At 40.8% G+C, this 23,054-nt stretch overlaps 1 long non-coding RNA gene across 1 annotated transcript; it reads right to left on the reverse strand.

Moving 5' to 3' along the window:
- Positions 1 to 1,041: 1,041 nt before the first annotated feature.
- LOC123370811 lies at positions 1,042 to 23,006 on the reverse strand. Its single transcript, XR_006579563.1, has 4 exons — positions 22,767 to 23,006; positions 5,431 to 5,527; positions 4,874 to 4,926; positions 1,042 to 1,235 (listed from the first exon to the last, which is right to left on the reverse strand). It is a non-coding gene; the product is annotated as an uncharacterized LOC123370811 (long non-coding RNA).
- Between the last annotated feature and the right edge of the window lie 48 nt (positions 23,007 to 23,054).

The following is a 23,054-nucleotide window of genomic DNA, read 5'->3' on the forward strand; positions in this document are numbered from 1 at the left end:
CAGCTATAGCTGAAGTTGTCATTCTTTCCAGTGTTTTGCAAATATAAGCTTACCCTCACACAGGACTATCTTTCAAAGATGGATTAATGTAATCAAAATACAGTGAATTTTAAAAATGCATGTAATTAGCAACAAAAACGTTCTTGAGTTTCTCTTATTTGTAAGTGTTTTTGTGGTGCAGGTTGGCACTAATTTACCGCCTGCCCTCCCTCACCTTCAGTGGACACTAAGGATCTGATCTTGTCAAACCACCCACATGTGGATTTTCATAAGCATAAAATTAAGCATGTGCATAAATCATTGAAGGATCAGGGCCTAACATAATAGAGTCAGTCCTATTACACACAAGCACATTTATATGCATGTCCCACACATGCATGCGCATGCACACACACAAAGCTGGGATTTAGAATAACTATAAAAGAATAGGTATCTTTCCAGAAACTTGAAAGGGATTTTTGTCCAAGTCTTGCAAGGAGGAAAACACTGTGTTTGGTTAATTAAGTACAATTATTATAATGCTGGCTTTTAATGTGGCTCTTACCTTCCTTCCTACAGGAATCACAACATAAGCATAGCCTGAAGGTACTCAGTCCATTACTTATTTAGGATGGATTATCTACCTAGCTGATGCATTATTACTCTTTTTCAGTGTTGCTTGGAAAAGAATAAATTTTGGATTTGTAATAAACCATAATACTCTCAAACACACATGAACAATCACACACCAGTTTTTTTCTTTCCTTATCGGTCAGTTTAATTAAGACATTTTAATCAAACTCCTGTGCAGGTATAGTAAGAATTAATCTTGCCAACATATCTGAAAATGAGCAAGCTGTCTGCTATTTTTTTCATTTAAACTTTTTAAAGAGCATGCATAAATAATGCAGAATATCATCTACACCTTGTCTAATTACCAGACTTAAATCCTGAAGCTTTACATAGTCTCAAAATAAAAAAAAACCAAACACACAAACAGACCCCAGGGTATATATTGCTTATAAGATAACTAGCACTGTTTTAGTTAGTTTTTTTCCATGGGCTGTAACTTGACAAACATTTACCCGGGCCTTAAAAATAGCAAGAAAATCTCAGCCTGGAAGCATATTTTATATTCAGCATTAAGAGCCTGATCATAAAAGTCCCTCTATTCATGGAATTTCCATTTACATTCAAGAATCAGTACCGCTGATTTCAATGCAAATTCCAAGTATGTAGCACTGACAGCTCAGGTCCTAAAACACAAAAAATATTAGATCAGTGGTTCTCAAACTTTTGTACTGGTGACCCCTTTCACACAGCAAGCCTCTGAATGTGGCCCCCTTATAAATTAAAACCACATTTTTTATATTTAAACTATTATAAATGCTGCAGGGGAAGCAGGGTTTGCGGGTGGAGGCTGACAGCTCGCGACCCCCTGAGGGGTCACAACTCCCAGCTTGAGAACCCCTGCATTAGCTTGTGGGTAAGGTGTATAAGAGTAAAATTCCCAGAATGTTGCTGTCTTAAGATACTTTTTTGGGCTAATAAAACTCAAAATCACTGCAGCCTGGAACATCATTAATTCTTAATAAACTATTTTAGTTTAAAAAGTGTCAGAAGATATCTACCTGTGAAAAGCTGCTACTCTGCACATACCAGCCACTTTTCAAAATTATTTTTTTAAAAAATGACTTATTTACGGTGCAGCAGCATGTAGACAAGCTTCCAACTGAGATTAGGGCCCTGTTGTGCTAAATGCTTTGCAAACACCGAGTAAAAGATCATCTCTGCCATGTAAAGAGCAAACTGACAAGATTAAACAAATGGGTGTAACGCATAGGTGGAAGGTGTGGAACAGGGAGGACCTGGAAAACATGCATTTACATAGCCCAGATATGTGTGCAGCTTAGGGTGACCATATGTCCTGATTTGTCTGGGACAGTCCCTTTTTTAAGCCCGGTCCTGGCTGTCCTGACTTTCTTGGCAAGAGCAAATGGGACACATGCCCACTTTTGTTTTCCCTTTGAGAAATATGGTCACCCTTGTGCAGCTACATGGTTTCAAATTGGTTACTGCACATTAGCGCAGTGTGAAACAAACATAATGAAACCAAACCTCAGGCCAGGTTATCTAAACTATTCATACAGTTTTGTCAACCTAGGCCAAGTTTCAAGTTAACTTTGACGAAGGATCAAGTGAGCTCATGCCTGTTTATGTTTTGGGCTGGAACCCATATCAAACTCTATGGTTTTGGATGCCAAATCAAGAAACCTCAGTGTCTATGAGTGAGTTTCACTGAGATTATGGGCTAATTTGAACTGAGTCACAAATGTAAAGATTCTGTTTGATCTAAAAGGTTCCAACAGACACAAAGCAAAAAACAGGATAAAGGTTTATGTGAGCCCCTGTGAACTATGATCCCAGACATTTGCACAGCTTCACTGCACAAACTGGGCCAATGTACTTTTTAAAACTCCCAGCAGCCTTTATAACAAGGATGGAATCAAGCTCAGGGATCAATGCGGATTGCAACAGCATCAGTATGACACACAGAGAGACATGGTCACTCGAATAGGCAGGTCCCAAGTCACTTAGAGCTCAAAACCAACAGTTTAAGCTCCACACAGAAATCCAGAAATTAATAGGCAGACAGCACAGATCTCAGACAATGGTAGCATATGCCACTGAGAGGTGCTGCTTAACAAGCAGACTGCACCAGCGTGAGTTTCTGTATAGATTTAAGGTGTACCCTATGTAGAGCACATTGCAGGTCTCAAGGTAAAAAAAGTCATAGATGATGGTAGCAAGGTCCATTTCTGAATGTCAAAATCCATCTTTTCCTCATTCCTCATTCACCTTTAACATTCTCAGATTTGCCTGTTGGATTTAACTTTTCCTTTGTGTGGAGACAATGAAATCATTTCTCTGCATGTTTTTAACACATCCCGTAAACTTTAGATGTTGTCTTCCATCTCTAAGGCTATGTCTGCACTACTGTGATAAGTCCACCTACGCTACGCAACTCCAGCTACGTGAATAACATAGCTGGAGTCAATGTACCTTAGGTCAAATTACTGCAGGGTCTACTTACCTGTACTCTACCCCCGATGAGAAGAGTAAGGTGTCGACTGGAAAGTGATCTGCAGTCGATTTGGCGGGTCTTTACTAACTCCGCTAAATCGACCGCTTGTTGGATTGATCTCAGAGCGTCGGTCCCAGCTGTAGTGTAGACCTGCCCTAAGATAGTTTCTTCTGTTTTGCTCAGTTGCTCATTTACATTTATTGAAGAGATTATAGGAAGAATCTACTGCAGTACTTTTAAAAAAAGCTTTTGTGTTTCAGAATGAAACTTTGATTCTCTAACAGATCTATTTCAGTCATTGGTTTCATGAGGTTTGGTTAGCCATTATCCGATTAATGGGGAAAAAGACTATTCATAGACATATTAGAAATTGGGATAAGGCAAACATCTCTCCATAGATTTTCTTGGCTGTAAAATGTTGAGTAGAATCAACCAGATTTATCTGGTAATTGTAGAGAAAATAAATGCCATTGTGCCTAGGATATCTGACTAGCAGCGTGTGCTCATCTTGACCGTTCATGTGAATTTCCCTATCTTTTCTTTTTAAATATTTATCAGACAGTCATTAACAGGAACTATTTTTGCAACATTCTCTGCTATTGAAGATTGTACTGGGATATAATTGACTGCAAGTTGAGCCGTGCGTTATGAGGGCTGATAAGGGTGCCAAGGTCAATGGTATTATTGTAGAGCTTCCAATAAAGAGGATTGTTAGTTAGTAGAATGAGCCATTAAAAATATTTAAGGCCATATACTACCATAAATCTCAGTATGGAACTTCCATTGACATTTGACATCAGCTATAGTCCTGTCTTCAGATTCAGGGCAGTTAAATAGCCCTTAGTGATTTTTAAAATCTCAATTTACTAAATCTCTTTTAACAGTGTTCTATTGTCTGATGGGATAAAAAAGAAACCCCCTCTCTCTGGCTCTCTCTCTCAATCTTTCTCTAACACACACATGAGTTAACACTGAATAGTTCAACAAGTTGCATAACATGCTTCAGAATCCACTGAAACTAAAATGTTATTTGTGAATTTCACCAGTAGTGTTCTAATTGATGGCATACTGCATGAAGGGCCCTCCTGTCATCTTTGTGTCACAGTTCCCACCTAGCCAGAAGCCAGAAAACTGAAATTCAAAAGTATTCTGATCTGCATTACAAAACCACCACGCAATTGGGCACAATTTGATACTATTAGCAGCAGAAGCCTAAGCCAATATGGATCTTGAATTGCTGAAGCTATTATGCTATATGTTTATTTACTGTACACTCAGCAAAGAATCCTGTGGCACCTTATAGACTAACAGACGTTTTGCAGCATGAGCTTTCGTGGGTGAATACCCACTTCGTCGGATGCAAACCCGACGTTGTTTGCATCCGACGAAGTGGGTATTCACTCACGAAAGCTCATGCTGCAAAACGTCTGTTAGTCTATAAGGTGTCACAGGATTCTTTGCTGCTTTTACAGATCCAGACTAACACGGCTATCCCTCTGATACTTACTGTACACTGACACCCTGAGGATCAAGGAAGCCATCTTAATCAGCAGATGGTTTTTGCATTTAGACAAAACTATGCTATTTGGAACACAACAACTGTAGTTGCTACTGTTGGATTTCATCTTAAGAAAAACAGCTTCCAAGCTTGCTAAATTGCCTCTTTATCTGAGGTGTGCTGATTTATATCTGCTATTAGCCCTCAGTTAGCTTTCTGCCATTTGGGAAGCAGACTATTTCAAGTCTAGTCTACAATAACTCAGAGAATTGTATTTAAAAATGGTCCATACAATTTTATGCCACACTCACCAATTTTCAAGTAAAAGCACTTTTGCTCATGAGTAAAAATATTCAGGTTTCAGCTGCATGAGAAAGCAAGAAGGAAAGAGTGAAATTAGTCTCATGCTAATTTTGGAATAATTAGTTTATTAAAAGTTTTTTATTTAATCAGAATTTCATTACAATCTGGGCAGTTTACTCTGACAGATTTCACCCACCCCAGCCATTGTAAGAACATCCTTTAATACAGCTATTTTATTTTATCTGACAGTCATCATTAAGAGAGAAACAAAACCTCATGCCTTCCTCCTGCTCCAAAGTGCAGATGGAATTATCTGCGGTGCAGATTCCATGGCTGCTATGCATTTCATTATGAATGGTAACTTTAAAAAATCTGTAAAGACAAATTCTTGTCTAAAAGAATAATTAGTAGTAACTGAACTAAAATCTGGTTAATGTGGGTCATTTGGTTGTGAATGGTGTGAGTAAATAAATGGAGATATGATAGACTTTATGGGATGTCCTAGGACTATACTGAAGGGGAATGCTGTGGGCTCAGAAAAGAACATTTTCCAAGATACACTAACCTTGTTGATCTGCCACTTCTCTTTGTGATATTCAGAGCCCCAGTGACTTCTTCAATTCCTCCTGTTCATTATGGATCACATCTGTCCAATCTGGGAACTGAAACAATACCATGTAATTTATAGGAACAAAACTGACAAGCGTGGATTCTGAATACCTAATATCAGATTCTTGTAGCAAAAAAATTCTGAACAGTAAACGATCCCCACCCACCCAAAAGACACACACGCCAATTTTTTTCATTGCAGAGTAGTTCTGAGTAATTAATCTGGAAAAATTGTATTCTGCATAGAGACATTCTACATTCAGTAAAAGAGGCTGAATTTGCTGAGTAAATGATTTCTCTTGAAATATTTGCTAAAATCTGGGCATAACTGAACTCCTCATTTCATGGTAAATCAGTTTTACTGGTGTGGGAGCACTGAATGATTTCCAGTTGGGAAAAGGCCAGTAATTCTCTTGGCTAGAAGAAGGTTTACCTTTAACTCACATACTGACATGGTGCATGCTAACCATACGGTGGCTGTGAGCACACTGTATGTGCATTAAGTGAAAGTCCAGCCACAGAATAGGGAATCTGGCAAACTGGCTATATTTGTTTAGAGAGTCTGAGCACTAGGAGGCCAATGAAGTAAGATAAATAGTAACTTTAATGTGTTCAAAAATGCTAATTAAATGGAGTATTATTTGGGAATAGGTCTTATACATGGTAATGCTAAATTCCCCCTTCACACCCATACTGCCACAGGGAGTTAATTAGGGTTGCATAGGGCAAGGGCAAGATTTTGCTCAATCATTCCCAATGAGCATCTCTTGCAACCTGACCTCATTTTATAAGTTCTGCAGGCAAATTGTGTTTTTAGATAAAGTTCCATTAAAAATGTTTAGAAATTGCTGTTAACTCTATTGGCCTGATTTTTATTTAAATGATATGCAGTGTTGGTGTAACCATGTCAGTCCCACGGTATTAGAGAGACAAGGTGGGTGTGGTAATATCTTTTATTGGATGAACTTCTGTTGGAGAACTCAGACTTCGTACGCTGATGAAAGCTTGTGTCTTTTACCAACAGAAGTTGATCCAATAAAAGTTGATCCACCTTCTCGCTCTCATTAAACTTACAGTTTTACATTGTAACTCAGGTGACGTTGACAGATTTATCCTGATTTACATAGGTTTGAGATTAAGTCAGGCCACATGGCTCTGAAAATGAGAGAAAGTTAGAAAGGAGAACTAAGTTCTAATATTGAATGTGCTAAATGATTTTTCACATGGATGAATGTGAATGCCAAAGACACCAACGGTTCTGGAATCTTTATGACAAGTTGGAAGGGAGTGGTATTGCTCCACTACAATGATTTCTGCCTTCATCTTGAATTCTTCTAATTGTATTCCTTAGCTGTTGGGGTTTTGGCTTTTTCAGCTTGCTTGTTTAGAACTCTCACCCCAACGGCAAGTATTTATATATATATTTTGGCTACACTTGCATTTCAAGTGTATTTCATTGAAGCGCTAAGTGTAATCAAAGCGCCAGCGCTGGGAGAAAACTCTCCCAGCGCTGTCCGTACTCCACTTCCCTGTGGGGAATAACGGACAGCGCTGGGAGCGCGGCTCCCAGCGCTGGGGCTTTGACTACACTGGCGCTTTGTAGCGCCGCAATTTGCAGCGCTGCAGAGGGTGTGTTTTCACACCCTGCTGCAGCGCTGCAAATTTGTAAGTGTAGCCAAGCCTTAAGACAACATTGTTTTCTAATTGGTGTAGAACCAGACTTGACCCTTCAGTTTGATTACTGGTGAAACTGGACCAAATAACTTCAAACTTCTTCAAAAACTGCAAACACATTTCACTAGTTCAGCAACCAGGCTGCTCACAATGACAGACAGGAAACTTACAGAGAAAATAGCCAACTTTCCAAGATCATGTCATTTTATTCAGGGCTACCAAGGGACACTCGTGCATCTGGTAAGCACTGTTGCATTTCTGCATCTCCCCTGCATTTAAAGGTAGTTTTGTAAAATTATCTGCATAGATTTTTTTGGGGAAAAGTATCCATATAACAGTTTGGTAACGTAAGCAGAATGGCAATAAATTAGTTACACACACTACATGATTTCCTGATGATTGTATGGAAAAACCATAGGAGGCCCTGCTATGTGATGGCAGAACAATTAGTTGACTTTGCCTGGTGTGACAGACCCAGGCCAGTGGGGTACAGGAGTCTGGTAGAGGGCAAATATACTGATCACTGGATGAGTAGTTTTCTGTTCCCTGAGTGACCAGAGCAGGGGCTGCACTAGAGTAATCAGGAACCTGCTAGAACCAATTAAGGCAGACAGGCTAATTAGATCACCTGCAGCCAATCAAGGCAGGCTAATCAGGGCACCTGGGTTTAAAAAGGAGCTCACTTCAGTCAGGGAATGGGGAGCCAGAGGAGAGGAAGTGTGTGTGAGGAGCTGGGTAGCAACAGGCACAAGGAGCAGAGAGTGAGAGGCTGTGCTGCTGGAGGACTAAGGAGTACAAGCGTTATCAGACACCAGGAGGAAGGTCCTGTGGTGAGGATAAAGAAGGTGTTTGGAGGAGGCCATGGGGAAGTAGCCCAGGGAGTTGTAGCTGTCATGCAGCTGTTACAAGAGGCACTCTAGACAGCTGCAATCCACAGGGCCCTGGGCTGGAACCCGGAGTAGAGGGTGGGCCCGGGTTCCCCCCAAACCTCCCAACTCCTGATCCGACACAGGAGGAGTTGACCCAGACTGTAGGGAAGATCACTGAGTTGAGCAAATCTGCCAAATAAGCGCAGGACCCACCAAGGTAGAGGAGGAACTTTGTCACACTGGGAAAACATCGACTGCCAAAAAGATGGGCTGAGTCTGTGTCTAACTTCTCCCACTTTGTGCCAGATGATTCTGAGGCCTCTGTGGAGCCTGGGGTTGCAAGTTTACTTTCTGGACCAGGGTTGCAGCCTGGGCTCTGCTAACAAAGAATTAAAATTCATTAACTAATTCATCTTTACAATAGCTCTGAGGTAATACTGCCCCTATTGTTAAGTGCTATCCCCATTTTATCTAAGCGGTTGTCTACACACTAGATAGTGTGCAGCAAGCTGGGGTGTGAATATACAGCACACTAACCTGCCTCTCACTAATTGAACATGTGGATCCTGCTGCTGCGCACTAAAAGTTCTGCAGTGCACATTGACATACTTCTGTTTCAAACTAAACTCACAGGGTAACTAAATCAATCAGTTCCCTGTGGGGCACCATATCTAATGATGAAGCAATAGCACAGGGGTCAGCAACCTTTCAGAAGTGGTGTGCCGAGCCTTCATTTAGTCACTCTAATTTAAGGTTTCGTGTGCCAGTAATACATTTTAACGTTTTTAGAAGGTCTCTTTCTATAAGTCTATAATATATAACTAAACTATTGTTGTATGTAAAGTAAATAAGGTTTTAAAAAATGTTTAAGAAGCTTCATTTAAAATTAAATTAAAATGCAGAGGCCCTGGATCAGTGGCCAGGACCAGGGCAGTGTGAGTGCCACTGAAAATCAGCTCATGTGCTGCCTTCGGCACGCGTGCCACAGGTTGCCTACCCCTGCAATAGCACATCCTTGCCTAGCCCAAGAAAAAGGGGCATAGTATCCCTCAAATTGCACAACCCACATGGTCTTGTCCTTTTACAAGAAATTGGAGGAAAGCCCCATTCCTGTATGTACTACAGAGGCTTATCTTTCCTAGTGCTCTTTCCATCAACTGTAGCGCTTCTAAACTAATGATTGCAAAGCAGTTTCATTGAGAAATCTACCAGAGGATGAGCTATGCTACACAGAAATTTGTCTTAGTCATGTTTTAGGTAGAGCTGTTCAAGCTTGCAATAACAAGGCTGAAATATACACCGATATTTGGTTAATAGAGAAGTTCAGTGAGACAGAGAGAGAAAAGATGATAGAGAGAGAAATCAGGCCTATACAGATGGACTCACATCAGTCAAAAGGAAATAGAGTCCTGGAAATATAGCATTATATAATATGGCTCAACATACCAATATAGTATATATGCACACACCATGACGGTGGAGTGCTCAGGTGGGTGGATTAAAAAAAGAAAGTTACTCTTAATTAAATGAGGGTAAAAAAACTCACAAAAAAAAGCAGATTTTCACATTAACTAGGATTTGATTTTTTGTATTTCCTTTCCTTTTCAAAGACAAGCAAATAGTTCAGAGAAAACACCAATCACAGAGCATATAAAAGGATTGGAGCATCATGCTTAAGAATAAAGTGTATAGTCAGACTGACCACAGCCACTTTGGGCCAGGGCCAGCCTTTTTTCAGCTGTATGTATAGATTTGTTTTTTTTCTGAATGTAATGTGTATAATTAAAAGACACTAAATAAAAGGCAACAAATAAAGAAGCAGATTTTGCACAACCTTAAACATGGGGTGTGTGTGTTATAGATACTAAATCAGAAGGCAATGTCACACCTGATACTCCGTACATCCAGAGATTTTATTTTAAAACAATTTTTATTGCATGGATTTACTATAATTTGCATCTAGTTATGATTCCATAAATCTAATTTATATTAGCATCTAGTGGTTCCAAGCAGGGACTGAAGGGCCACTGTGCTACAGACCGTAATACAAACACATAGAATGGCACTGGTTATCAAAACCTAACAGCAGGGATTTTCTGGAAGCCACGTTTGAGAGCTGACTCATCACACTGATGACTGTCTTTTCAGGTATGCCTCCTTAAACTAATAATGTGTTTGTGTTAAGAAACAAAGGATTCTAGTATGTTATCACAGCATGCCTTGCCTGTTAAAGGTATATGAATATTTATTACTCTCCCATTTCTTTCCTCCTGATAATTGTCACTGCACCTTAGTTTGTGTTGCTTTACAGATTTAATTTGAAAAGCAGCATTGTTTGCAAGGGATCAGTTGTTATAAATCATCCTAAGAACAATTGAATACAAGATTAGTGTGCTCAATTTTCTCTCTCTCTCTCTTCCTCTGTTGATTATATCAGCACCTATTGTAGACAGTTGGGTGAGTTACTATCCCAGAACTGGCACTAAACCCACAGACTGTGGAGGATTTGAGCAGGTTTATCTGTGGAAAAGGCTGAAATGTGGACTTGAAGCCAGGCTCTTAATAGTTTAAAAGTTCATAGGAGGAATTTATCCTTTTATTTTGTACTGCATCATACAAACACAAGCACTCAAAAACTAGGAAATGCCAGAATGCAGGTTGCCCATGCCCCTTTAATTTGGCCCCCTGCTGTGTATGCATGATACAGTCTTTAATTACCTGATGACATAACATATATGGAAAATCACTGGAAAAAACAGTTAGTATAAGGAATCTCTCGCAAACTAGTAGAATCTTACAGAAAACTTCTAAGTACTATCACTTGCATATACAAGTCCATAACCACTCCTGCTCCCCATGCTTTACAAGAACATTAAGGTTTCAGAGTGAAACACTCAAAAGTTAGAAATGTCCAAACTAAGGTTTCCTGTGCCCTAACTGCAGCCTTGTCGTGTGTTTTGATGCAGTCTTACTTACATGGTCTCATACTTATTTTTCTACAGGACTATTGTTTCATTCACAGCACAGGCTGGGTGTTGAGCAGTGAGTGAGGCAGTGTGTAATAAATATTTTTGCCTTCACTGTTCAATTTGCTCCATTCACTGCAAATTGTCCAAACATCATATGGAATGTTCTGAATATTTATTCACATTTATAAAAATACTTAAAAGGTTCCTAGCCATAAGCTCTAGGTGCCCTTGACCAAACTTAACAATACACTGTAAGTGCAGCAATCCAAAATAACCCACCACAAATCCCCCATTTTCACATGCCTGGGAAAAAGATGACCTTTGCAACATGCCTTCTGAAACCCTATTTCATTCTCTCCAAACTATCCATCTCATCCAATGAAGACTCGGATGTGTTCTGCATTACACTGATTTACATGGTATGGTAACTGTGAAGAGAATTTGGCCAAAAAATACAGCACAGGCACACATTTGCTATCCACCATCCAAGGGGAATATTGAATGAGTGCAGGGGTCGTCTGGCTAAACAGCAGGTGATTATGCAATTCAAGAGAATATTTATAAAACATATGGACAAGTGGGCAGTATTAAGATATAGGGACAGAGGGCTGTCTCTACATTAGTTGTTCCTAAGTCCTGGTCGGATACATGAAAAGGAGATCTACTCAGGACATTAAACAGATGCTAGAGAACTCCAGGACATAATTAAGGAGAGTTATGTGCCTTTTCTCTTGCATTCTATAGGCACTTTGCCGAGGAAGGACATCAGGATTTGCCCCGTTAGTCATATAGCATCATATATTCATGGATGAAATTTGACAGGCAAAAGACAAAGGACCTAATTCTCTTCTCACATACACTTGTTTTACACCAGTATAACTGCATTGGCTTTAATAGAGTTACTCCAGGTTTGCCACAGTGTAAGGGTGAGGAGGACTGGGCCAAAAGAACACAATCTACAATAATTTGACCTAAGAGCTCTTTGTCCCTTTTAAAATTTATACTCCCAAATCTGAGGTTTGGAAAAATGCATTTTAATTACAGTAGTTGGGTTTTCCTTGTGTTTGCTCAGCCTTAGCACATAGACATTCATGAATAGAGCAGATGAATGAATGTTCACCACAAGTAGTTATAAACTCTCTGTGAATCAGATTAGACAGCCACAGATTAAATTTATTAATAATACCACTCCCAGCTATCTGAATTCCAGACATTTGTTTTTCAGCAAATATGATTTCTTTAATTGGACCACACCTTTCAGAAAGACCACAAACTTGTCATGCCCAAGCAGGTAGCAGATCTAATCTTATTCATTCATACGTTTATCAGCAGTTAGGAAATCAGATTTATCAATCCAGTGAACATTGAAAAAAATGTACTAAGGTCTGGGAATTCTGTGAATAAAATGTGTCATCCTGAGAACACAGTCTCTGATTTTACTGAAAGGTGCATAAGGAAGACAAAGGAACTTTCTTAGGTGTTAAGAGAAAAGAAAGCAGTGCTGTAGCATTAAGTGGAGGCAATGGAGAAGCTCTTTATGTGTCATTATTATAAAATATATTTAAAAAGCCATACATTTCTGTGCCACATTGAATGGAAAAAGCAGCCATATTCATAATTTTTTAATTTGCCAAATGGAGAAGAAATGAAAACTTTTGTCTTAGTTAAGAACAACAACTCTCATTTGAAATCACCGTTTTGGTTTTACTCTACATATGTTCTGGGTTATATTTAAAAACAGCTTTAAAATTATGAATAAATTTTTCATATCAAAATTTTCAAATCTTTGTTTTTGGACACACAAAGGTTGATCCCAGAAATTTAGAGGCCTTGTTGATGTCCCTTTGAGAATATGCCCCTTTCTATTGCTAAATGAAATCAATGAATGAAATAAAAAATTCTCTCTCTTTCCTAAGGGTTCACTGCATCCCTCCTAGAGTTTTGATTAGCCACTGTTCCACCCAATTTTAACACCCCACTTCTGAGTCTCAACATCACTACCACCATCCTTTCAGCTGAAAGAATGGACAGATTCCTTTGTGGAGTGGCTTATTTTTCTCATCCATAGCAATTCAAATATGATCACTCACAGTGGGGAGGTATTAAAGAATATTCATCTATGAAAATAATTTAGTCCAAAGACTGATGTAGTTAACTCATTTCAGACACTTTAAAAAAAATTAATTGTGCTGAAATTGAAACAAATTGTGAACAAAAATATTAAGCATGTTTTATATTTCCCTTTTCATTTCTCACAATTAACATAAATACTTAACATTTTCTATGTTCTAAGACTGTACAGACATTAATTAATCTGGGATGGGTGCAGTTAGAGATTCATAGAAGTATAGGCCTGGAAGGGACCTTGAGAGGTCTTTTAGTCCTGTCCCTCCCCTACATTCAGAGCAAAACTAAGTATTATCTAGACCATCCCTGATAGGTGTTTGTCTAACCTGATCTTAAAAATCTCCATTGATGGAGATTCCACAACTTCCCTAGGCCATTTATTCCAGTGCTTAACTACCCTGATAGTTAGGAAGGTTTTCCTAATGTCCATCCTAAACTCCGCTTGCTGCAATTTAAGCCCATTGCTTCTAGTCCCATCCTCAGAGGCTAAAGAGGACATTTTTTCTCCCTCCTTGAAAGCTGTTATGTCCCCTCTCAGTCTTCGCTTCTCCAGACTAAACAAACCATTTTTTTCCAATCTTCCCTCATAGGTCATATTTTCTAGACCTTTAATCATTTTTATTGCTCTTCTCTGGACTTTCTCCAATTTGTCTACATCTTTCTTGAAATGTGGCCCCCAAAACCGGACACAATACTCCAGTTGAGGGCTAGTCAGTGTGGAGTAGAGTGGAAGAATTACTTCTTGTGTCTTACAATACTCCTGCTAATACATCCCAGAATGATGTTTGCTTTTTTTGCAACATTGTTACATTGATGACTCATATTTAGCTTGTGATCCACTATGAGCCCCAGATCCCTTTCTGCAGTACTCCTTCTTAGGTAGTCATTTCCCAATTTTGTTTGTGTGCAACTGCTTGTTTCTTCTTAAGTGGAGTGCTTTGCATTTGTCCTTATTGAATTTCATCCTATTTACTTCAGATCATTTCTCCAGTTTGCCCTTCCTTGATTGGTGGATCCCATCTCTGCTTAGCAGTTCTTCTTGCTGAAACAACATCTCATGGTCAAGGAAGCCAAAGTCCTCCTGGTGACATCATCCTCACAGCTAGGCATTCACCTCCAGGATGAATCTTTCTCTGCCTGGGCCCCTACCTTTGACCAGAAGGATTGAAGCCGCTTCTTCACCCTTACTCCCAGAGCCCTGTAGTCTGATCTGCTCAGGGTCATACCTTGCAGGGTCATTAGTGCCCACATGGATGAATAGCATGGGGTAGTAGTGAGAGGGCTGGATGATCCTCGACAGTCCCTCCATAATGTCTTGAATAAGGTACCCTGGCAGGTAGCATACCTCCTAGGGTGCCATGTCAGGCTGACACATGGGTGCCTCTGTCCCCCTTGGAAGAGAATAACCAACCACCACTACCCAACATTTCCTCTTGGGGGTGATGTCTGTGATCCTCCCAGCCTTGGGTGTACATTGTTTCTCTTCCTCAACCTTTGGGGGTGATTTATCATCGCTCATTACCAGGTCAGCATGATGGTTCTTCATCACTATGGTGGGTGGGTTGGGAGTAGGGGTGGACCATTGCCTGGTGCCAGAAGTAACAAGCCGCCAATGTCCTTCCTGTGACAGAGCCATATCGTCCTCCCCTGGGGGTGTGACAGCAGTCCTCTCTAGATGAATAGCTTCCTCAGCCTTGGACATTTCCATGTGAATACTCACAATGAATTTCTCATGTTCAAATATAAGCTCATATGAGGATGCTTCTCAGCCTACCCACCTCCTCCTGTAGCTTTCCTACCTGTTTCCTGAGAGATTCTGCCAGCAGACACCTTTCACACTAGACCATCCAATGTGAAAGGTATTAAATATATGGGCCAAATTTAACCCTCAGATTCTATTCTATTTAAGTTCTTATACCATGCTCAGCCTCATGGCACCTGAGCACCTTTATGGTACCTGATGTGATACTCTTATTGACTTCGGTGGGGGATCTAAGAACTCACCAAAGGGCAGATGTAGCCCATTGACTGTAGAATAATGAATTCATTAAAATTTTTTTTACTGTGTTATTTTCAGTCCCTATAGCCAAAAAAAAATGTGATATTACTCTAATTCTCTAAGATCTTTCTTTTCAGGATATGTGGATCCTTTAAACCCAATGCCTATTTTCTCTCCTCTGAGCCATTTATTTATGGTCTAAGAGGGGAGATAAGAAAGCAAGCCCCCAAAATAGGGGTGGAAAAGATTAAAATGCAAATAAATGATAGTACATTTTAAGGCTACAACTCTAGTTTGTATTTGATAGAAAGGCAGCACAGCAGGTTTTCCCCTGTTACTGTGATAGGTCACCATTTCTAATCTCAGGGTCATGTCCACGTTCTCTCTATGGTAATTGCTTGGGCTGACATCTATCTTGACCTTTATTTATTTTGGCCTTTCTGACTGCAGAGTGTCACACAAGCAAAAGACGACAGAAGTCCCATAAAATGTAGTGATGATTAAGGAATGAGCATATTACCCCTGTGACCTTTGGTGTTAATATATGTATGCTATGTTATGCTATTTTAACCCCTTAAGGTGGCACACAATACAAATATTTGTCTTGTTTCTGTGTGACTTCAGATAGCTATATCACTGACTTTACTATTTGTGTATGAATTACTGTAAAATGTTCAAATATAAGCTTTTATTCTGGTCCCTGATGCTTTAATTTAGGAACACTAAATACCTAATTACCCAAATTGGACATCTGGACTTAGTTTTATAGCTTTGCCTCCCTCTATTAGGTGATACTTTTTATGTTCAGTGGTATCCGCCTTCCTCTTGTTAAACTAGGCCCTGATGCTTCTCCTAGTGAAGTCAATGGCAGTTTATCCTTTGACATTAATGGGAGCAGAATCAGGCTCCTAAGGCTCAAGATAACTGTTGTTGAAAAGAGGGTGGGTACGGTCTAAAGGAATTTCCTAAAGTTACCTTGCTAAATGTTTCCATAAAGACATTCTTCTTGCTCATTTCACCTCAGATTTTTATCAAGGAGTAGGATAACTTTCCTATTTTGAGTGAACTTCTTGTTAATTTAGAAAAATACTTTGTGCCAGATTATGCCCAGCATCTGTTCAGGTGTATGTAACTTACAACCATTTGCATTGGAACCAGTTACAGTATTGTGATATGGTATGTATAGTTTGCCACCTGGCTAGTATTTGACTGCCCTGGCTGTTTTAAAGAAAAAATAAATTGCCAGTTGCCAGAAAAATAATTTAATCTGCCAGGGTTTTTTTATGTGGGTCTAAAAATTTGTATTATCATCACAATACACGGAGATATCTAATGTTAAAAGTTTGTGTGTCCAGCTAAAGATGCTGCAGTGTTCCCAATTCCACAGTTTAAACGATAATAGATCAAACCTGTTGAAAATACAGCAGCTGTCTGCCCACCCACATGCAAGCACACCATGCATGTGTGAGAGAGGGTTTGAGTCACGTGTGAGTGAGGAGATGTGCTATGTTATCAATCTTATCTATAAGTGGTATCTCTCTAGATACTATATGTGGCCATTGAAGGGGGATGGTTTGTGGAGTAGCCTTGTATTTGGGGTTGTGATGGGTAAGCCTTGTAGGGGTGTGTGCCTTTTTTTTTTTGCATTTCAAAGATGGTAACCCTAGATGGGTACCCCACACTGGCAGTGATAGGGTGAATTGGAAGAGAGAGCAATTAGTGCACCTGATTGCACCTGTAAGGTGGGCCAGGCTCACGTCAGCATTAGGCCTGGCTGGGGGAGGATATGGGTAACTAAGAGGCATTAGAGGGAAGCTCTGACAAAGGGCCAGGAGAGACACTGGGAAAGGACAGTTGTGCTGTACAGAGCTTCAAATGGTTGGAAGAAGGGAGGTGGGGGTCCTATCATTTTCTACAGCGCAAGCTGAGGGATGTGCTGGCCGCCCTTCCCGCAGCCCCCATTGGCCTGGCGCGGTGAACTGCGGCCAGTGGGAGCCACAATCAGCTGAACCTGTGGATGTGGCAGGTAAACAAACTGGCCCGGCCCGCCAGGGGCTTTCCCTGAACACGTGGTGGACTGGCTTTAAGAACCACTGGGCTAGGGTTCAAACAGGTAGGTGTTCCCAGGCTAGACTTATGATTCCAACATGTAGGGCTCTCTGGGGTAGGGATAGGGTTCCAAGAGGCAGGGCTGCCTAGGCTAGGGTTAGAGTTCCAGAGGGCAGGATTGTCTGAGTTAGGGTTTCAATGGATAGGACTCCCCAGGATAGGATCAGGGTTCCGATGGGTATGGCTAACTGGGTTAGTGTTTGGGTTCCAGCAGGTTTGGCTCCCTGAGCTAGGGTCAAGGCTCCAGAGAGGAGTGCTTCCTGGCCTAGGGTTAAGGTTTCTTAGGGTAGGGTTCAGGTTCCTGAGGGTTGGGTTACCAAGGTTAGAGTTAGGATTGCATACTGATGGGTTCCCTATGCTGTAATTAGGGTTTCAGAGGGATGGGCTTGCAGGGTTAGGGTTCCAACAGTTACGGCTTCCCTGCTAGTGTTAAAGTGCCAATGAATAGGGCTGCTTGGGTTCCAAGAGGTAGGGCTCCCCACGCTAGGATTACAGTTCCAATGGGTAGGGCTGCTAGGGTTAGGGTTGCATAGCCATGAGTTCCCTGAGCTATGATTAGAGTTCCAAAGGGATAGGCTCCAAGGCTAGGGTTTGTGTTCTAACGGGTAGGTCTCCTTGGGATCACGGCAGGATTCCAGAGGGCAGGGATCCCCTGGCTAGGGTTAGGGTTCCTGAGGGCTGGGGTTAGGGTTCTAACAGGTAGGGCTCCCAGGGGAATGTTAAAGTTCAAGTAGTAGGGCTGTCTGGGGTAGGATGAGGGCTCCTGAGGGTAGGATTGGGGTTCTAGAGGGTAGAGCTACCCTGGCTACAGCTGGGATTCAAGAGGGTAGGGCTCCCTGAGCTATTTTTATAGTTCTAAATGTTCAGGCTTCCCAGGCTGAAGTTAGTGTCGGAAATAGTAGTGCTCTGAGTTAAGGTTGGGTATTGTTGCCCAAGTTAGAGTTAGGGCTCCAACATGTACGGCTGCCTGTTCTAGGTTTAGAGCTCTAAAGGATGGGTCTCCTCAGGCAATGGTAAGGGTTCCAAAGGATAGTTGTCACTATGCTAGGGTTTGGATTCCAGAAGGTATGTTCCATGCACCTTGGGTTAGGGTTTTAAAGAGTAGGGTTCCCTTGGCTACGGTTTTGATTCTAAAGGCAAGGACTCTTCAGACAACAGTTATGGTTTGAAAGGGCTGGGTTAGAGTTTCAGATAATATAGTCCATAGGTCTACTGTTAGCGTTCCAAATGGTATGACTCTCTGGGCTTTGGCTAGTGTTCCAGAGAGTGGGGCTTCCCAGGCTGGTGTTGGGGTTTCAAAGACCAGGACTCCCTGAGCTAGGGCTTCAAAAATAGAACTTCTCTGGATAAAAATTATTGTTTCAAATGGTAGGGCTCTCTGAACTGTGAAAGGTTCCAAAAGGTAGGGCTCCCTCTGCTAACATTAGTGTTCCAGTGGATACAGCTCCCTGAGTTAGAGTTCTAATGGGAAGGGCTGCTTGGGTTTGTGGTAGGGTTCCAAAATGTAGAAGGCACTGGGCTGCCGCCTGCATCCCCCCAAAGATGGTGGATAATGTGCCAGATGTTAGATGTTTCGGAGCTAGGATTAAGGTTTCAAAGGCTACAGGTTAGTGTTCCAGATGGTAGAAATCCACAAGGTAACATTAGGGTTCCAGAGAGCAGGGCTCCCCAGGCTAGTTTTAGGAATCCAAATGGTAGGGTTCCCCAAGGTAGGGGTAGGGTAAAGGATAGTATTCCTCAGGCTACGGTTCAATCCTAATCATAGCTGCCAACCCTAATCTTAGGCTGAGGCCCCTAACCCAGGAACCCTTGCCTACCTCAACCCTAACACAAGCCCAGTGAGTCCTCCCTCAGCCCCCCAGCCTTGGGCCTCCTGAGTATCATAACCCTAAACCTACCTTGGAGCCACTTGCTGGTCCCAGACCTAACTGTAACTTGGAGATCACTACACCCCTAACCTTAGCCTGGAGACTCCTGCCCCACCCAATAGTACCCTAGGTCCTCTTACTCTTGGCAACCCCAACTCTAGGCTGGGACCCTCCTCTCGATCCAGCCCTAGCCTGGGGCCTTCCCACTACAATATAGTTACACAATGAGTTACACATTGTTCATAAAAATATTGCATATTCTCCACATATGGGTCACTGGTCTAGAGTTAGGGTTGGAGTGGGCAGGGAGCCCCCAGTTAGGGTCATGACAGGCAGGGGGTCCCAGGCTAGGATGATGGTTGGGATAGGCTGGGATCTCATGGTTAGCTTTGGGGTTGATAGGGGTCCCCATTCTATTTCATTCCTACCCATGTTATATAGATTTTATATCACAAGGAAATTAACAACATGGCACTTATACATATGCACAACATGAATGCTGCCAGTCAAGTCAATACTTTGCAACAGTGTCACTGAAGTAAATGTGTGCTTAAGTACTTTTCTAAATCAGGGTCTTATTTGCTTATTGTCAGGTAGGCAAGCCATCTATTTCCTGTAATAAAAATTCTTATTTTAATGAATAATCCTATTGTAATAGTTAACAGCTTATTTTCATCTACTCTTGACAACCTATTATGAATATAGTGTCTCATATTCAGATCTTCAGATGGTGTAAATCAGCATAGCTCTGCTGAAGTCAATTGAGCTATGCCAATATATACCAACTGAGGATCTAGCCCTCCGTGTGAAGTCCATAATTAATGAGCCAGATATTCATATGATTTAAGCTTGATTACAATGGAGTTATGCTGATTTACACCAGGTGAGGATCTTGCCTAACATCTGGCAATATTCTTTACAGTTTGCATAGTAAAACACTTATCTATATATCAGTAGACTGCATAGAAACTACTACATAGTTTCTTGGCATTTCTGTACAAGTTTTCCACTTTTTCAGCTACTGTTTGCTTTCTGACACAGTTTAAAATAAATACATGTGAATAGATTTCATGGTAACATCCAGTTTTATTTTGTAGAGGAATTAGCTATTTTAATACCCAGATATGAGTCAGCACAGCATGCCACTGCACACTTCATTTCATTAACCTACAGTAATACAAACACTTGGAAAACTAATGTTTTTTCTTAAACTGTCAAAGTATTTATGGGATACATTACGTCAACAACATACAGATTATGTATGTAATGTTGTTTAATGTCCTAGCCACATTTTCCATTCCAGAAAACATTAGGAGAGCTGGAAATATCTACTTTTTAAAAAAATGCAACTCCAAAATGTCAATAAAATAGGAGAGCAAGATTTGTTCTATATCATATTGTAAAAGTCATTCTTACAAATGAAGATTTAGGGATTATAACATTACTGTTTAATTTCACATTTCCCTAAAATTGTAATTAACTGATATCATGAGCCTTCAGGCAAAAGATGGGGCAGAACAGAGAGATACCTACTTAAAGCTGAGAAAGGGTCCATCCATTGTGCATTTCATAGGATCATCTCTTGTCACTGTTATGTCATCCTTCAACTTTTGCCACACCTTAACACTAAATTAGTTAAAGGGTAACAGGAATGGAATGGGTATAGCTGTACAATAATTTTAATGACCCAATTAACTGTAATAAAAATATCTTTCTCGCCTGCTCCTCAAATCATGTAATTAACCACCATTCATTTTAGGGAGTTGTTTAGATCATCCTTACATTATTGAAAATAAGATAAATAGCTTTTCATGATTAAAAATGTCAGATTCTAGCAATCTCTGAGAGAGGAACGCCTGAACCTTTACTGCTTTGTGTGGTCATAAAAGACAATTTAAGGCCTGTAACAGAGTCTACATGTAAAACAAACACCCTACTTTTAACAGATGGCACAACACTGGTATTCCTGATCACATTGTAGCTATATGCTTAGTCTGGCAAACCTTTACTTTTGTGTTGTCCCTACTTACACACGTAGCTCCATTGGACCTATGCTACAAACACTTAGATAGTCATCACTCATGGTCATATCCCCACTGATTGCACATGAGTAAGGGTATGCCAGGAGGAGACATTTTTATCAGTGGGTGATGTGTTCTTAAAAATGAATAAAAGTCAAGGAAAGGAATTCAGAGTTCCCCAAACTTTGCAGAGATGAGCATTCTGAACTAATCACAACTGGTTTTATACTCTGGCTAGATACTTGAATCAAGGGAGGTCCGAAAATCAGAAGAATAAGGACCAAAAACCAAACACAAAAACAAAACAATGAAAAATCAACCCACCACACCTTAGGTGCCTTGCAGATTTTTGTTAATCCCATCTCCATTCCAACTTTCACCATTTTTTCCCTCTCTCCTCCCCACTGAATGTTCCTTTTTTTCTTTCAAAAACCTAAGTAATATTTACAAGAACTTATTGTTTGTCCATCTGTTGGTCCAGTAAAATATATTACCTTGCCCACCTTGTCTCTCTAATATCCTGGGATCAACACAGCATACAACAACAGTAATGCAGTAGTCTGTTTAACTGGGGGTTATCAGAAGCAAATGTATAGTGGTGGGATATCTGTTTCAGTGTCCAGTGGGCAGCACTTGCAATGAAAAATATTTTGCTCTTAAAACAATAAAAGGCTATGGGCATGGTTTTGTGGTGAAATGGGAATTGAAGTAGCCAAAGAGCTGAAGAAAGGAGGAAAGTGTTGTGGCTACTGAAATATGCAACATGTTGAAGTAAGCATTCAGTGATCAGAAAAAAAAAATGAAGATAATTATTGCAGATTGCTCCACTGCTCACTGGAGATTCGAAACAAATAAAAAAAAATACTGGGGTGGCTAATTATTCTGTATAAATTGTGCTCTGGAGCAGGAACTACTCAGTGGACGATGGATATGATAGGTTCTTGGGTAAGTTTTTGCTTAATAGTTAACTTGAATGATTGGCCCCCAAGCAGTGACACTGCAGAGCTGTGCCCAAGTTACTGTGTCCTCACTGGTGCTGTGCTCACTTGTGTGGATCATTAAAACTTCTAGAGGCGTATCCCAGCTCTTTGTCCTGCTGAAAAACATGAGCTGCTTTATAATTCCTTCCCAGTGCATTGTGAGTAAACTTTTGTCTTTCTGGGCACAGGGGTAATTGTGGGAAGGCATTGGAGAACTTTCAACACATGTGCGCTTTAACCTATCCACTTTACAGTGAGGAGAGAGGCTATGAACCCACACAGCAGCCACCCTCTAGCATATAGCTCCAGCAAGGCCAGCTAGCCAGGTAGAAAGCACCACCAAACTGAGGTGAGGTTTTTTCAGATGTAGACAGGAGTGAGGGCTAGGGGACTTGAATCTTAATCATGTGTCTGGCAGATAACGAATGGCCAGAAGGTTCCCCCAGAGAATTTGCACTGACATCTTCTCACTGGCTCTCTAAAGGGAAAAGCCGTAGAGTGCTTTTGTGTTCACCTATTTTTCCTTCACCTGGAGTTACTTTATTGCTGTGAAATATATCAATACACTCCCCCAAAACAAAGAGGATCTCTGGTAGGCTGAACAGCATTTCTTGGTTAAAAAGTGTCTTGATTTTTTTTTATTTACATAAAACTGAAAACAAACACAGTCTCCTACCTCAGTCTCACATCGGGCATGCCCTTCCTCCCTGAGGTCTGTAAGTTTCCAAGCTGGACTCAGCTTTTCAGCCCTTCCCAGGCTTGGATCTGCTCAGCCTCTCCTCAGCTCACCCTGGGCTCCTTTGGGTCACTCCCTGCTCTCTTTTGAGGAGCTACTTCCAGATTTTTCTACCTGGAGTCTTTCCCTGCTTTTTTATCTCTACAGGAACTCGAAGGCCTTTCTACCCAGTCTTCTTCAGTTTCCTGTTCCTCTCTGGCTCTTTATAGAGCTCAGCTGCCCTATATC

The sequence above is a fragment of the Mauremys mutica genome, chromosome 5 (assembly GCF_020497125.1).
Source record: "Mauremys mutica isolate MM-2020 ecotype Southern chromosome 5, ASM2049712v1, whole genome shotgun sequence".
Lineage (NCBI taxonomy): Eukaryota > Metazoa > Chordata > Testudines > Geoemydidae > Mauremys > Mauremys mutica.